Genomic DNA, 16,000 nt, shown 5'->3' with positions numbered 1-16,000 from the left:
TAAATGCACAAACCTCCACCTCTGGTCTTGCCAGAGTCATTTGCTGTCCTGTTGGCCCGGTGTGTGTGGCGTCCACTTAGCTGGATAGCTTTGTCCAGCTGTTGTTTAGCCATGTTTCGGTGAGTCCATTATCCATTTGTCATTCGTGATGGATAATCTGGTCCATGTTAGCTTTAGCCTAGCTCGCACCCCTCTGCGCTTACCCCTCCTTTGTTTACGTTATCCCAGCTGGGAGAAGTGAGCAGCCTCCGGTGTTCTGGAGATCTCTGGGATGAGTCGGAGATCAGCAGTAAAAGTGTCAACATTGTAGCTCCAAAGGTCCAGAAGCTCATGTCTGCTATAGCACAGCAACACGGTACAGTTCTTGAAAAAAATGTCCGGTGAGAAATAGAAAAAAAAAACCCACTAAATAGCAGGTCCTGGAGAGACGCTGAGCCTCAATATGTTCACGCGCAGCCATCTTGTGTTAGTATGATATTATTTTATAAACGATTGATGGTGATCTGTTTTTTAAGCTCAATCCCACCGCGTGACACCTGACCCAATGCCAAACCTTTGGTCTCTGTTCTCCTGAGAGTTGTAACCTGCTCTTCTGCCAGCATATTGATCCTTTACCATCTTGATTTTCAAGATGGCTGCCAGGGTGCAGACACACAGTAAGGCAGGTCCTGTGTTTTTGCCAAAAAAAGACTCCAAAACCATCAAATTTCCTTGGATTGTGCCATCAACATGTGTATTTTTCATTGCTATATGTTGTTACCTTTTCTGGAGTTTAACAGGCCCTCAGAAAATGGAAAACTCAACTCCATACGCAGTAAAGAGGAATCAATACCTCTTGTTCACAAGATTTCTCAATTCTAGATATGCCAGGCTACCCCCAGATAAACTTGATCGTTCACTTACAACTATATCATCCCTGGGGGCTTTGGAACTTGTGCTAATATTACTTTTAGCTGGTGATATTGAAATAAATCCTGGACTGGCTCTGAGCACATGCCATGTTGGACTACAGTTAGCAGGCCCAACCCCTGAGCTAACCAGGGTACAATTACAGCTACCCTGGTTCCTATCTCAGCTGCCCGGGTTACAACTTCAGCTAATTAGGCCTCCACCACCTGGGCTGCAGCTAACTGGGCCTCCACCACCCTGGTTCCTAGCTCAGCTGCCTGGGTTACAACTTCAGCTAATGTGGCATCCACCACCTGGGCTGCAGCTAACCAGGCCTCCACCACCTGGGCCACAGCTAGCCGGGCCTCCACCACCTGGGCCACAGCTAGCCGGGCCTCCACCACCTGGGCCACAGCTAGCCGGGCTTCCACCACCTGGACTACAGCTAATCGGGCCTCCACTGCCTGGGCTACAGCTAACCGGGCCTCTATCACCTGAGCCACAGCTAGCCGGGCCTCTACCACCTGCACTACAATTAACCGGGCCTCCACCACCTGGGCTACAGCTAACCGGGCCTCCACTACCTGGGCTACAGCTAACAGGGCCTCCACCACCTGGGCCACAGCTAACCAGACCTCTACCACCTGGGCCACAGCTAACCGGGCCTCCACCACCTGGGCCACAGCTAGCCGGGCCTCCACCACCTGGGCCACAGCTAGCCGGGCCTCCACCACCTTGACCACAGCTAACCGAGCCTCTACCACCTGGGCCACAGCTAACCGGGCCTCTACCACCTGGGCCACAGCTAACCAGACCTCTACCACCTGGGCCACAGCTAACCGGGCCTCCATCACCAGTTCTAAACCTAGCCGGGCCTCCACCACCTGGGCCACAGCTAGCCGGGCCTCCACCACCTGGGCCACAGCTAGCCGGGCCTCCACCACCTGGGCCACAGCTAGCCGGGCCTCCACCACCTGGGCCACAGCTAGCCGGGCCTCCACCACCTGGGCCACAGCTAGCCGGGCCTCCACCACCTGGGCCACAGCTAGCCGGGCCTCCACCACCTGGGCCACAGCTAACCGGGCCTCCACTACAAAAAAAGGAGAGAAATCGTGTTTTTAAAAAACATCGGACATCTAAGATTTTCCATACACTTAACCAGGCAAAAACAATCTGGAATCTGCAGGCCAAACCAAAAGGCTTGTTAGGCGGACACTTGAATATACGGAGTATGGCATCTAAAAATGAAGAGCTTCAACATCTACTCTGCAACTCTAACATCGACTTTCTGGGGCTCTTTGAAACCTGGTTTTCAGTCAACTCTCCAGATTCAGTGGTAACTATGCCAGAGAATAATGTTTATAGGAATGACAGGGCACATGGGAGGGGTGGAGGTGTTCTTCTCTATGTTAAAAGCACTTTAAAATGTAGACGGATATACCGGCCAGAAGAAATCCAGTTCGGGTATGTTGGTTTAGTAATTTCACTCTCACCTGCAATCAGGGGCGGATCTAGAAAAATATTTATGGGGTGGCAAGAGGGGGGCAGGAATTTTTTAGGGGTGGCAACATATGGCATTTGTTTACACTGAATTTAATCACAGTTATCACAGTTTGGTGAGAATAGTATGTAGAGTAAGTGTTTCATGTGAAACAGTTCATATTGGTAATACATCGTACAATGAGATCTCACTTAATAGGAGATAGAAGAATGATAACACTACTTCTAGAGGGGCCTTAAGACAGGAAAGGTATTAAGGTAAGACACAGGTGCTGAGTCGCAGATGTGTGAGATTGACTGTCAGAGAGGCAGCTTTGCAGCATTTGCACAAGAAGAAACTATAGAAAGAAAAAGTTTCCCATCAGAGATCTATGGACTGAGCTGGAACAAAGTGAGCAGAACTACACAGTAGAAATAAATGGGTCAAGGCACCCGAACAAGGTACCAGACATCTATGTAATGTTTACTCTGAACACACATTTACCCCATTTGTTCCTCAGTAACTTGACATACAGCAGTTACGGCAACATGAAAGGGACATTTCATGCATGTAAATATGCTGTAAATAGAGCTGGATATGGAGGACCAACTCTGCCATATTTAAAAATAAATACAGAAATAAATAAATGCTCAATAAATAAATGAGCATACAATTAATTGCCACCAAAAATACAATCAACAAATAAATGTAATTAGAAATTATATGATAATGGCAGGCAGAAATGTAAACAGGACAGGCAGAAAGAAATAGCGGCGAAGAAATAACTAGGGTAAAAAAATACAAAGGAAGAATAAAACAGACAAAAATATGATAACATGCACATAAATAAATACTTAAAAATATAAGTAATGAAAAAATTAAGTTGAAGATAATAAATGACAAAAAAAATAAATAAGGTAAATATTAAAAAGGCAAAGAAATAAAGAAACCAATTAAAAGAGTTATATACCTGTATGACTAGCTGTATAATTTAATTTCTACTTACATTTATTTGTTGTTTGTATTTTTGGTGGCAATCAATTGTATGCTTATTTATTTATTGAGCATTTATTTATTTCTGTATTTATTTTTAAATATGGCAGAGTTGGTCCTCCATACTGCTGTATCAACAAATCAACAAAAAGAGGGTTCTGTATGTTACATCAAAATCTCCACAAATCTGAAAAGAAGCAACATAAAAATACATTTTGCTTGTGAGTAGGTTCATACAGGTCATATCTGGATAGTTTCATATTATATATACAAAAAAAGAAACAACAACACTGCTTCATATTAAGCAGGATTTACACCAGTATCACATTTTTTACTTTTAACACTTTTGGTTTTATTAAAGGAAATATCAGATTTTCTCAGGTGCCAAAACAAAATGTAACGGCTCTGTAAAGGCTCAGCAGAGAGCAGAACATAAAGTTAACATGACTATAACAGCTGAATGCAGTGATTTCCATGTTGCTCAGCAAAACGCTTCACAACTTTATTTAGATCCAATCCCTTTGTGCGTTTTGATTTGAGTTCAACCAAACTTGATCGTCTCTTTTCTGTCATAGTTGACAGCAAATATGTCTTTATGAGCCTGAGACGTCAGGCCTAACTAACATCATAGATAGAGAAATAACGTTCTGCAACCTGATTTTTATCATCTCAAAATCAGCATTGCAGCTATGCTAGCAACATTGTGCTTTCATTATGATTTCATTTCTCGATAGATAGTTAATCAGTTTCTACCTGTTTCATCCCGTGTCTCCTCTCCCCATCACCCCTGGCTCCCTCGCTTTGCCCCATTCGGTTTTCAAAACAATCAGTCAGTCGCTCTCGCGTCATCTCGTGCTGCATTCACTGCAGTCCGGCATTGGAAATTAGCGGGCGTAATTCTCAAATGATCCATAATTTATAAGCCTCGCCGCCCCTACCGCCAACTGGGGTGGCAGCTGGGGTGGCAAGGCTGTCATTTAGGGTGGCAGTTGCCACCCTATGCCACCCCAGTAGATCCGCCTATGATAATAACAATAATAATAATCATAATACATATTATTAATATACATGTCGGGTCTGCCGGTCCAAACAGCACGTCGGCCCACCAGGCAAATGCCCGGTACGCCTGATTACCAGTCCATGCCTGCATGAATCTTTACTTCCTGCGTACGTGATCATTACTGATTAATGATAGTTAATAATTATAGAAATAATAATTATAGAAAAGAGAGGCCTTTTTACTTAGCGACAAATAAGACTCAAATATCATTAATTCTCCAAGAGTTTATTATCTGGTTTAAGGCAGAGTCTCTTTAAACTCAAAATACTGCAGCTTCAACCTCTGTTGATTATCAGGACACAGATCAGCTCCAGTATTCTTCATCAGTAGTCATCATTGACAGTGTAATCCTCAAAGTCGGTGTGGTCAGTGTAATCCTCACCGACGGTGAGGTCACTGTAATCCTCAAAGTCGGTGTGGTCAGTGTAATCCTCACCGACGGTGAGGTCACTGTAATCCTCAAAGCCGGTCGGGTCAGGGTAATCCTCACCGACGGTGAGGTCTCTGTAATCCTCAAAGTCAGCCTGGTCAGTGTAATCCTCACCGACGGTGAGGTCACTGTAATCCTCAAAGTCGGTCTGGTCAGTGTAATCCTCACCGACGGTGAGGTCACTGTAATCCTCAAAGTCGGTCTGGTCAGGGTAATCCTCATGGTCACTGTAATCCTCAAAGCCGGTCGGGTCAGTGTAATCCTCATGGTCATTATAATCCTCATAGTCAGTGTAATCCTCATCTTCAGGGTACTCCACCGTTTCCCCCCAATCCCTGCAGAGAGAAGAAGAATGAACAGAGGAGATCAGTGAGTTTTTCCTGCTTCTCTCCTTCAGCTTGCAGCACATCCAGGATGAAGAGCAGCAGGGACTTTAGTCCCGTTCAGAGCAGCTGGATTCACTCCAACTATCTACTTACAGTGTCTTCAGTTTGTAGTCTGGACTCTCTACAAGATCCTGCAGCTGCTGAACATCAGACTGCTTCAGGTTGTTGTTTATTAAGTCCAGGTGTTCCAGATGTGAGGGGTTTGACTTCAGAGCTGAGACCAGAGAAGCACAGCTGATCTCTGACAAACCACAGCTCCTTAATCTGGACACAGAACAGAAGGATGTGAGCTGATCAATAAGGATGCAGGTTAGAACAGTCCAACAGAACCTGTTAAATATTTCTCAATATCAATGTCAGCAAGCTGCTGCATCAATGAAGACCTGCTGAGTTTAACAGCAAGAAGTAGAAATCACACACAAGAGGCAGCCTAGAGCAATGTGTTCTCCTAACTGGGCTTTCCTCAAAGCAGACAGAAACCCAAACAGGACACCAACAGGTAGGCTGCTCAGTGGTGCAGTGGGTAGCACTGCTGCCTTGCATCAAGAAGATTCTGGGTTCAATTCCCAGCCTGGAGTCTTTCTGCATGGAGTTTGCATGTTCTCCCTGAGCAATTCTCCTTAGGTTTGATAGTGTGTGTGAATGGTTGTTTGTTCTTTTCCAGTCCATCGCGATGGACTGGTGACCTCCAGGGTGGACCCTGCATCTCGCCTGTAGACAGCTGGAGACAGGCACCAGCACCCCTCAAGACCCCACTCGGGACAAGCGTGTCAGATAATGGATGGACACCAACAGAACCAAATCCCAGAACCAGACCAGTTTTCACTCCATCTGTTGGTGAGTTTCAGAAAAACTGATGCCTTTATATTCTAAACATGACATCTCAGTAGCTTCAAAGCCCAAAACACATTGCAGCAAAGACTGGGTACCCCGGTACCAAAGGAGGAAGATTGGTTATTCTGTTAGGCTCCAGGATAGCTGGGACCAGTTTTACACTGGGAAACCAAAGCAGCCACTGGCCGAAGTGATAAGCCAGCACAAAAGAGAACCATCTTCAGGAGAAGACCGCCACCTCACTCCCCTGAGAACATCCAAGAGCAGGACATAGAAACTGTGGAGAGTTTCCAATCCCTGGGTGTTTACGTCAATAATTAACTGGACTCATAACACCGACGCCCTGTATAAGAAGGGCCAGAGCCTCCCTCCACCTCCTTAGGAGGCTGAGGGCCTTTGGAGTGAACAGGCCCCTCCTTAAAACCTTTTATGGCTCTGTGGGGACCTCAGCCCTCCTCTACGCTGTCGAAAGAGACTGAATAAGCTGGTGAGGAAGGCCACTTCTGTCCTGGGCTGCCCTCTGGACTCGGTGGAGGAAGTGGCTGAGAGGAGGATGCTGTCCAAACTCAAATCCATCATGGACAACACCTCTCACCCCCTGCACCAGACTGTAGAGGAGCTGAGCAGCTCCTTTAGTCAAAGACTTAGACACCCTGTCTGTTAGAAGGAGCGCTACCGCAGGTCATTCATTCCTGCTGCCAACAGACTCTATAATAATGCACTATAACCACAATAACTCCTGTAAAAACCACTGTGCAGCTATATTATAGTTTTTTTTTTAATTATTGACTGTGCAATATTCTGTGCAATATGCTGAATGTGCAATATATGTGAATAGAATAGTCATACCACTACCTCACCGTTGCTCCTCACCTACTACACTTCAATGTAAAAGTCAATCCACCTGTATATAAGCCATCCGGATTGTACATACACTATATTGCCAAAAGTATTTGCTCACCTGCCTTGACTCACATATGAGCTTAAGTGACATCCCGTTCCTAATCCATAGGGTTCAATATGACGTCGGTCCACCCTTTGCAGCTAGAACAGCTTCAACTCTTCTGGGAAGGCTGTCCACAAGGTTTAGGAGTGTGTTTATGGGAATTTTTGACCATTCTTCCAGAAGCGCATTTGTGAGGTCGCACACTGATGTTGGACGAGAAGGCCTGGCTCTCAGTCTCCGCTCTAATTCATCCCAAAGGTGTTCTATCGGGTTGAGGTCAGGACTCTGTGCAGGCCAGTCAAGTTCATCCACACCAGACTCTGTCATCCATGTCTTTATGGACCTTGCTTTGTGCACTGGTGCACAGTCATGTTGGAAGAGGAAGGGGCCAGCTCCAAACTGTTCCCACAAAGTTGGGAGCATGGAATTGTCCAAAATGTCTTGGTATGCTGAAGCATTCAGAGTTCCTTTCACTGGAACTAAGGGGCCAAGCCCAGCTCCTGAAAAACAACCTCACACCATAATCCCCCCTCCAACAAACTTTACACTTGGCACAATGCAGTCAGACAAGTACCGTTCTCCTGGCAACCGCCAAACCCAGACCCGTCCATCAGATTGCCAGATGGAGAAGCGCGATTCGTCACTCCAGAGAACGCGTCTCCACTGCTCTAGAGTCCAGTGGCGGCGTGCTTTACACCACCGCATCCGACGCTTTGCATTGCACTTGGTGATGTATGGCTTGGATGCAGCTGCTCGACCATGGAAACCCATTCCATGAAGCTCTCTGCGCACTGTTCTTGAGCTAATCTGAAGGCCACATGAAGTTTGGAGGTCTGTAGTGATTGACTCTGCAGAAAGTTGGCGACCTCTTCGCACTATGCGCGTCAGCATCCGCTGACCCCGCTCCGTCAGTTTACGTGGCCTACCACTTCGTGGCTGAGTTGCTGTCGTTCCCAAACACTTCCATTTTCTTATAATACAGCTGACAGTTGACTGTGGAATATTTAGGAGCGAGGAAATTTCACGACTGGATTTGTTGCACAGGTGGCATCCTATCACAGTTCCACGCTGGAATTCACTGAGCTCCTGAGAGCGACCCATTCTTTCACAAATGTTTGTAAAAACAGTCTGCATGCCTAGGTGCTTGAATTTATACACCTGTGGCCATGGAAGTGATTGGAACACCTGATTCCAATAATTTGGATGGGTGAGCAAATACTTTTGGCAATATAGTGTATGTCACCTCACGCCTCTGTGCTACTCCCTTGTATTTTTATTTGTTTTTATTTTTATTTCTTATTTCTATTTTGTTTTTCATTGTGTGTGATACATGTACACTTGCACCTTAATCCTTATTTATCATGATATACTGGATATATATTGTTTATTCTTAATGCACCTTTTTCCTCCTTGTTTGCACCTTCTTTAATTACTATCCCAATATGTGACCAGTGAATTTCTCCGCTGTGAGATCAATAAAGCTCATCTAATCTAAGCTGATACCAGCCCTAAGTTACTTGGAGATGTACACTCACCGGCCACTTTATTAGGTACCCCATGCTAGTAACGGGTTGGACCCCCTTTTACCTTCAGAACTGCCTCAATTCTTGGTGGCATAGATTCAACAAGGTGCTGGAAGCATTCCTCAGGGAGTTTGGTCCATATTGACATGATGGCATCACACAGTTGCCGCAGATTTGTCGGCTGCACATCCATGATGCGAATCTCCCGTTCCACCACATCCCAAAGATGCTCTATTGGATTGAGATCTGGTGACTGTGGAGGCCATTTGAGTACAGTGAACTCATTGTCATGTTCAAGAAACCAGTCTGAGATGATTCCAGCTTTATGACATGGCGCATTATCCTGCTGAAAGTAGCCATCAGAAGTTGGGTACATTGTGGTCATAAAGGTTCCTTATGTTCCTAACAGAGCACTTCGCTCTCAATCTGCAGGTTTACTAGTGGTTCCTAGAATTTCTAAAAGTAGAATGGGAGGCAGATCTTTTAGTTCTCAGGCTCCTCTCCTGTGGAACCAACTACCAGTTTTAGTCCGTGAGGCAGACACCCTGTCTACTTTTAAGGCTAGGCTTAAAACTTTCCTTTTTGATAAAGCTTATAGTTAGAGTGGCTCAGGTTATCCTGATCTATCTCTATAGTTCTGCTGCTATAGGCTTAGACTGCTGGAGGACATAGGGACCCCCATTTCATCATTCTGCTTCATTCTATCTCTGTTCTCCTATTCTGCAGAATCTGTTAGTTCAATCTCTAACGTTCTGCTCTCTCTGCTTTTCCTCAGAGTAGCTTTGCCTCGTCTGTTCCTGTTTGGCTGTGACGTCATCCTGGAAAGAAACATCAGCTGTGCTGCTTCTATCAACACCCTTGTTTATAGATGTTGGAGATCGGCCTGTTTTCCAGCGTGGTCCTGTTTCTCTGACCGTGACTGAGTGGATGTGCTCTCTTCGTCCTCTGACATGGGAGCTGCCTTGGAGCTCGTCTGCCTGGCTGTGTGTTTCCTGGACGGGGCCGCCTTTTACAGCTGCTTTTTGTATCTCTGCTTCTGTCTCCTTGAACCCCAGTCGGCCTCGGCAGATGGCCGCTCACACTGAGCCTGGTTCTGCTGGAGGTTTCTTCCTGTTAAAAGGGAGTTTTTCCTCTCCACTGTCGCTACAAGCATGCTTAGTGTGAGGGATTGCTGAAGAGTCAATGAGTCGATGCAATCAGCTGGTTTTCCTTAGATAGAAAACTTTGTATCAATTTGACTGGATGATCTGGTTGAACTGTAAAGTGCCTTGAGATGACATGTGTTGTGAATTTGGCGCTATATAAATAAACTGAATTGAATTGAATTGAATTGAATTGAAAGGGATGGACATGGTCAGCAACAATACTCAGGTAGGCTGTGGCGTTGCAACGATGCTCAATTGGTACCAAGGGGCCCAAAGAGTGCCAAGAAAATATTCCCCACACCATGACACCACCACCACCAGCCTGAACCGTTGATACAAGGCAGGATGGATCCATGCTTTCATGTTGTAGACGCCAAATTCTGCCCCTACAATCCGAATGTCGCAGCAGAAATCGAGACTCATCAGACCAGGCAACGTTTTTCCAATCTTCTATTGTCCAATTTCCATGAGCTTGTTCAAATTGTAGCCTCAGTTTCCTGTTCTTAGCTGAAAGGAGTGGCACCCGGTGTGGTCTTCTGCTGCTGTAGCCCATCTGCCTCAAAGTTCCACGTACTGTGCGTTCAGAGATGCTCTTCTGCCCACCTTGGTTGTAACGGGTGGTTATTTGAGTCACTGTTGCCCTTCTATCAGCTCCAACCAGTCTGGCCATTCTCCTCTGACCTCTGGCATCAACAAGGTATTTCCGCCCACAGAACTGCCGCTCACTGGATGTTTTTTCTTTTTCGGACCATTCTCTGTAAACCCTAGAGATGGTTGTGCGTGAAAATCCCAGTAGATCAGCAGTTTCTGAAATACTCAGACCAGCCCTTCTGGCACCAACAATCATGCCACGTTCAAAGTCACTCAAATCACCTTTCTTCCCCATACTGATGCTCGCTTTGAACTGCAGGAGATTGTGTTGACCATGTCTACATGCCTAAATGGACTGAGTTGCCGCCATGTGATTGGCTGCTTAGAAATTAAGTGTTAACGAGCAGTTGGACAGGTGTACCTAATAAAGTGGCCAGTGAGTGTATTTCTCCATAGCCTGGGATTCAGGGTCCTTTGCAGTGAACGGGTCCCTGCTTCAAACCTTCTCTGACTCTGTGGGGGCATCAGCCCTCCTCTACGCTGTCGTCTGCTCGGCCCCTGGCAGCGCAGAGCGGGACAGAAAGAGACTGAAAAAACTGGTGAGAAAGGCCGTTTCTGTCCTAGGCTGCACTCTGGACTCAGTGGAGGAAGTGGCTGAAAGGAGGGTGCTGTCCAAGCTTCCACCCTCTGCAGCAGACTGGAGAGGAGCTGAGCAGCTCCTTTAGTCAAAGACTTTAACAGCCTGTTTGGAAAAAGGAGCGCTACTGCAGGTCATTCATCCCTGCTGCCATCAGATTTTACAATGCCACTGCACTATAACTGCAATAACTTGTGCAATAACTAATGTGCAGTCACTATTTTTAATGCCATGTGCAATAATCTGTTTTTATTATATTTAATACACAGTGCAATAACTATATATATATATATAAATACCTATTTATGTAAATACCCATTTAATACCCTGTGCAATAACTCTAAGTAATAATTCTGTTAAATAAGAGAATTCAGCTGTCATAGATATTTAAATCCCTTTTTGTCCCACAATGGGGAATTTCCCTCTCTGTATTAAACCCATCACCTTGGGGAGCAGTGGGCTGCCATTGTGCGGCTCCTGGCGAGCAGTGTGGGGTTAAGGGTCTTGCTCAGGGACCCAGAGTGGAGGCTGTGGGGATCGAACCGGGAACTTGCAACCTTCTCAGAGCACAAGTAAGTAAGTAAGTAAACTTTATATCTATAGCACTTTTCACAGACCAGGATCACAAAGTGCTGCACTGCTTTAACCACTATGCCAAAACTCCCCCACATATGTGGACGTACTGTATATCCTGTATATATCCCCATGCACCTTTTCCTCCTTTTGGCACCTTCTCTTTTTGACTATTGAGCCGATGTGATAAGTGAATTTCACCAATGTGGTCACGCTGTGAGGGATGAAGATGTTCCCATCAGTGTTATTTTCGTCAACGCTGACGAAATAATTTCTTTGACGCTCCTTTTTTTCATGACGATAACTAAAACTGATGAGAATGTAGATCTTTGATGACGAAAACATGACGAGACATGGGTATGAGTTTTTGTTGACGAGACAAGAATAAATAAAAAAGTATTTGGTTGGTCTGTCAGACGTTTAAAATGCATCACTGTGCTGTTATCAGCTAAGCAGTATCAGCCATGCTGCAGTGTCTTGTTAGGTCATGACGCTCACCTGGCGTGCAGTGGTGCACAGTCTGCATGACCACAGATGGAGCGTGCTAGCAGCTACGGGGGGTGACAGTAGGCTAAAATGGTCCAAAACTGCGGGCTAAACTCTAACAAACTCTGCTCTTCCAGCTGTGCTTATGCAGTAATGCGTCTTTGCCTGCGTGTAGCTCAGTCTGTGCTTTACGTTCCACACTGATGGTTCGCTCTGAGCAGTATGGCTCTTCCTGCCCTTGCTACTTAATGACTATATATATGGCTGATCATCCTCTGCCAAGAGTAAACATTTATTTTGTCTATCAGGATTTTTTTTTTTTTCTTCCTGTATATTTTTTATTTTCTACCAAAAGGAATCCTTAAATTATATCCAAAGCAAAATTGTATTGCTTACCGTTTATTTTTTGGATAAAGAGCCAGATGCTTTTTTGGATTAATGCAGATTTTATTGATCTGTGTGTAATGCATAATTCATAGTAGATCAGGAAGTGCTTGCTTTGGGATGGACACCTTGGGTGTCTAAAACAGTTTCTTTGCTGGACATTTTGTTGTCTGTCTGCTATATTAACCAATATGATGTGTTGAGCTAGATCTGCTATATTCACATCTTTTGTGAGACATTTTTTTTATAAGTTAGGGCATTAATTCTAAAAAAGTTTATTTGAATTCTATAAATCAAGGTTTTCTGCCGAAAAGCAATGATGAAATGCACAGCAGCCTTCTATACCCAGCTATTGTAGCATCTACGGTAGAGCTGTCAGTCTGGGAAAGAATCTGGTTGTTATTCCTATTGTAAAGGTTAACTGTTAACTGCAAAAAAAGACAAAAACTTGACTTAAACCTTTTTGAGATTTAGTCAACTAAAACTGAACAAAAACTATCACATGTAATAAGGGGAGTGGAGGTTTTTAGTGGACTCAGATTCAGAGACAAATGCTGAAATGGTTTCTTGCAGATCCAATAATAACAGTGACAGCAGCAGATGCATAAAGTCAAAAATAAAAGACCAGGCAACACAAGAAACAGAACTAAAGGGGAACACATCACTTCAGGGGGGAATGAAGAGAATGTAGGAAAAAGCAAATGCAGAGAAGTATAAATGCAAAAACAGAACAATGATTGGAGTAATCAATTGACGGGGAGCGGAGTGCACTAGGGAGCAAATATAACTAAAAAAGAACTAAAATGAAACTAAATGGAAATGAAACTGTTGACTTAGAAATCACAGAATTTGGAGTGCTATGTTATTAGAATAAACAAATATACTAAATCTGACCTCAATTTCTGTAGCTTGCAGAGGGGAGACTGGAGAAACCCACAGAGATCCTTTATTTCAGGGTCCAGTTTGTTTTGGCTCAGGTCGAGTTCTGTCAGATGGGATGGATTTGACTTCAGAGCTGAGCCCAGAGAAATACAGCTGATCTCTGACAACCTGCAGTAATCCAATCTGAATAAAGATAAAAGACTTTAACTTAGTTTAACAGGACACACAATTAAAACTCAAATATGAACAAATAAATCATTAAAAAGAATTTGACTGAATGTAAAATTTCCAAAAACTTGATATTCTGATGTCTAATACTTGATCTAAAACTGATTGAAAGAGTTTAACCGAGCAGAACCAAAACATGTTCTAGTGACATTTGAAGGTCCAGATCAAGGTTTGTTTATTAGTCTCCTCTGGGAGAAATCTGTGTTGAACAAAGAGCAGAGCTGCAACACAATCCAGAACCAGAAGAACACAGGCAGCATCAACTGCTAAAATAAATAGATGTGAAAACATTCACAGGAAAAAGGGCTGATCTGTGTTAGGGGGGGTTAAATAAGCATCTACCAAAAATCAGTTTTTGTAACTTGGGAGGTCTGGTTTAATCATCTGGAAGCTGTTGCAAAAGATTGTTTCTGGAAAGAAATGTGTGACACTAAACTCTAAACTCTTACTGGTAAACTCTTTTTGAGCTTGTTTGCTATATTTCTATATAGCTGTTTGGAACAATGTTTTCACTGTGGTTGAATTTTTCTGTTTGCTCTATGAATATATACCAATTCCAAAATGTCAAACAGTCTCCTTCTGATAGTCGTAACCTGTTCTTCTGATCAACCAGCCTATTGATCCTTTACTAGCTCGTTGATTTACCTTCACATTGAGATTATCAGTCTAATGTTATTAGAATAAACAATATACTATATCTGACCTCAGTGTCTGTAGTTTGCAGAGGGGAGACTGGAGAAACCAACAGAGATCCTTCATTTCAGGGTCCAGGTCAATTCCGCTCAGATCCAGTTCTGTCAGATGGGATGGATTTGACTTCAGAGCTGAACCCAGAGAAGCACAGCTGATATCTGACAATTTGACGTTTTTCAATCTGAACAAAGATGAAAAAAAAAGATTTTAGACAAATTCAACAGGATGCAGATTAAACTGATAAACTGATATATGAACATATAAATCATCAGAACGTAGAAAATGAGCCTGACTGAATATTAAAGTCTAAGAAACATTATGTACTGATGTCTAATATTTTATGCAGTAAAACTGATTGAAAAACTGAAACCAGACAGAACCAGAACATGTTCTAAAGATGTGTGGAGGTTCATATCAAAGTGTGTTTCTAAGTCTCCTCTGGGAGAATTCTGTGATGGAAAAAGGGCAGAGCTGGAAAACAATCCATAACCAGAACAACACCAGCAACATCAACTGCTAGAATAAATAGAAGCTCAGTTTTACTGAATGGTCCTGAATGCATCACTTGCCCCCTCCCCACCCATGAGGAGAGTTTTCAGAAGTCTATTTCACTCCTACTGACTGCCAGAAGTGGTGCTTAAAGAACTGAATAATCACTCTTACGCTTGCCAAGATTATTAATCACAAAGTCACCTGTGACCTATCGATGATCAATGTAAGTCTATTTAGTTAAATTCAATTCACTTTATTTCTATAGCGCCAATCCACAATACATGTCTACTCAAGGCACTTTACAATTGAACCCGATCATACAGTTAGATTGATTTCTAACTGAAGTTTTCTATCTAAGGAAAACCAGCTGATTGCATCGACTCATTGACTCTTTAGCAATCCCTCCCAGGAGATTGGCCATCTGCTGAGGTCGACTAGGGTTCAAGGAGACAGAAGCAGACATAGAAAAAGAAGCATAGATACAAAAGGCAACTGTCCAGGAAACACACAGCCAGGCAGACGAGCTCTGAGCCAGCTCCCATGTCAGAGGATGAAGAGAGCACATCCAGTTAGTCACAGTCAGAGAAACAGGACTACACTGGAAAACAGGCCAAGCTCCAGCATCTAGAAACAAAGGTGTTGATGGCAGCAGCACAGCTGATATTTCTCTCCAGGATGGAGTCACAGCCAAACAGGAACAGACCAGATGAAGCTACTCTGAGAAAAAGCAGAGAGAGCAGAACGTTAGAGATTGAACTAACAGATTCTGCAGAGTGGGAGAATAGAGATAGAATGAAGCAGAATGATGAAATGGGGGTCCCTATGTCCTCCAGCAGTCTAAGCCTATAGCAGCATAACTATAGAGATAGATCAGGATAACCTGAGCCACTCTAACTAGAAGCTTTATCAAAAAGGAAAGTTTTAAGCCTAGCCTTAAAAGTAGACAGGGTGTCTGCCTCACGGACTAAAACTGGTAGTTGGTTCCACAGGAGAGGAGCCTGAGAACTAAAAGATCTGCCTCCCGTTCTACTTTTAGAAATTCTAGGAACCACTAGTAAACCTGCAGACTGAGAGCGAAGTGCTCTGTTAGGAACATAAGGAACAATCAGATCTCTGATATCAGATGGAGCTTAGATAGAAAACTTTGAAACAATTTCCACTGTAAATTGCTTGAGATGACTTGTATTGTGACTTGGCACTAAATAAATAAACTGAATTGAATTATAGACTTCCATACGTTAGCTGCAGAGAATACATAAAACGAGGAGACACTGATGGACGTCTTCATAACAGGACTTGGCAAGAGGATTAAGGATGAGATTTCCAGCCATGATTACCCTCGTTCTCTG

General features: G+C 43.9%; 1 pseudogene; it reads right to left on the bottom strand.

Moving 5' to 3' along the window:
* Positions 1-1,100: 1,100 nt before the first annotated feature.
* The window catches only part of LOC119775006, a 61,437-nt pseudogene continuing 46,537 nt past the window's right edge, over positions 1,101-16,000 (bottom strand).

The sequence above is a fragment of the Cyprinodon tularosa genome, unplaced genomic scaffold (assembly GCF_016077235.1).
Source record: "Cyprinodon tularosa strain WSP-4 unplaced genomic scaffold, ASM1607723v1 ctg843, whole genome shotgun sequence".
Lineage (NCBI taxonomy): Eukaryota > Metazoa > Chordata > Actinopteri > Cyprinodontiformes > Cyprinodontidae > Cyprinodon > Cyprinodon tularosa.
Note: the sequence above shows the minus strand (reverse complement) of the source record. Positions and strands in the feature narration are given on the sequence as shown.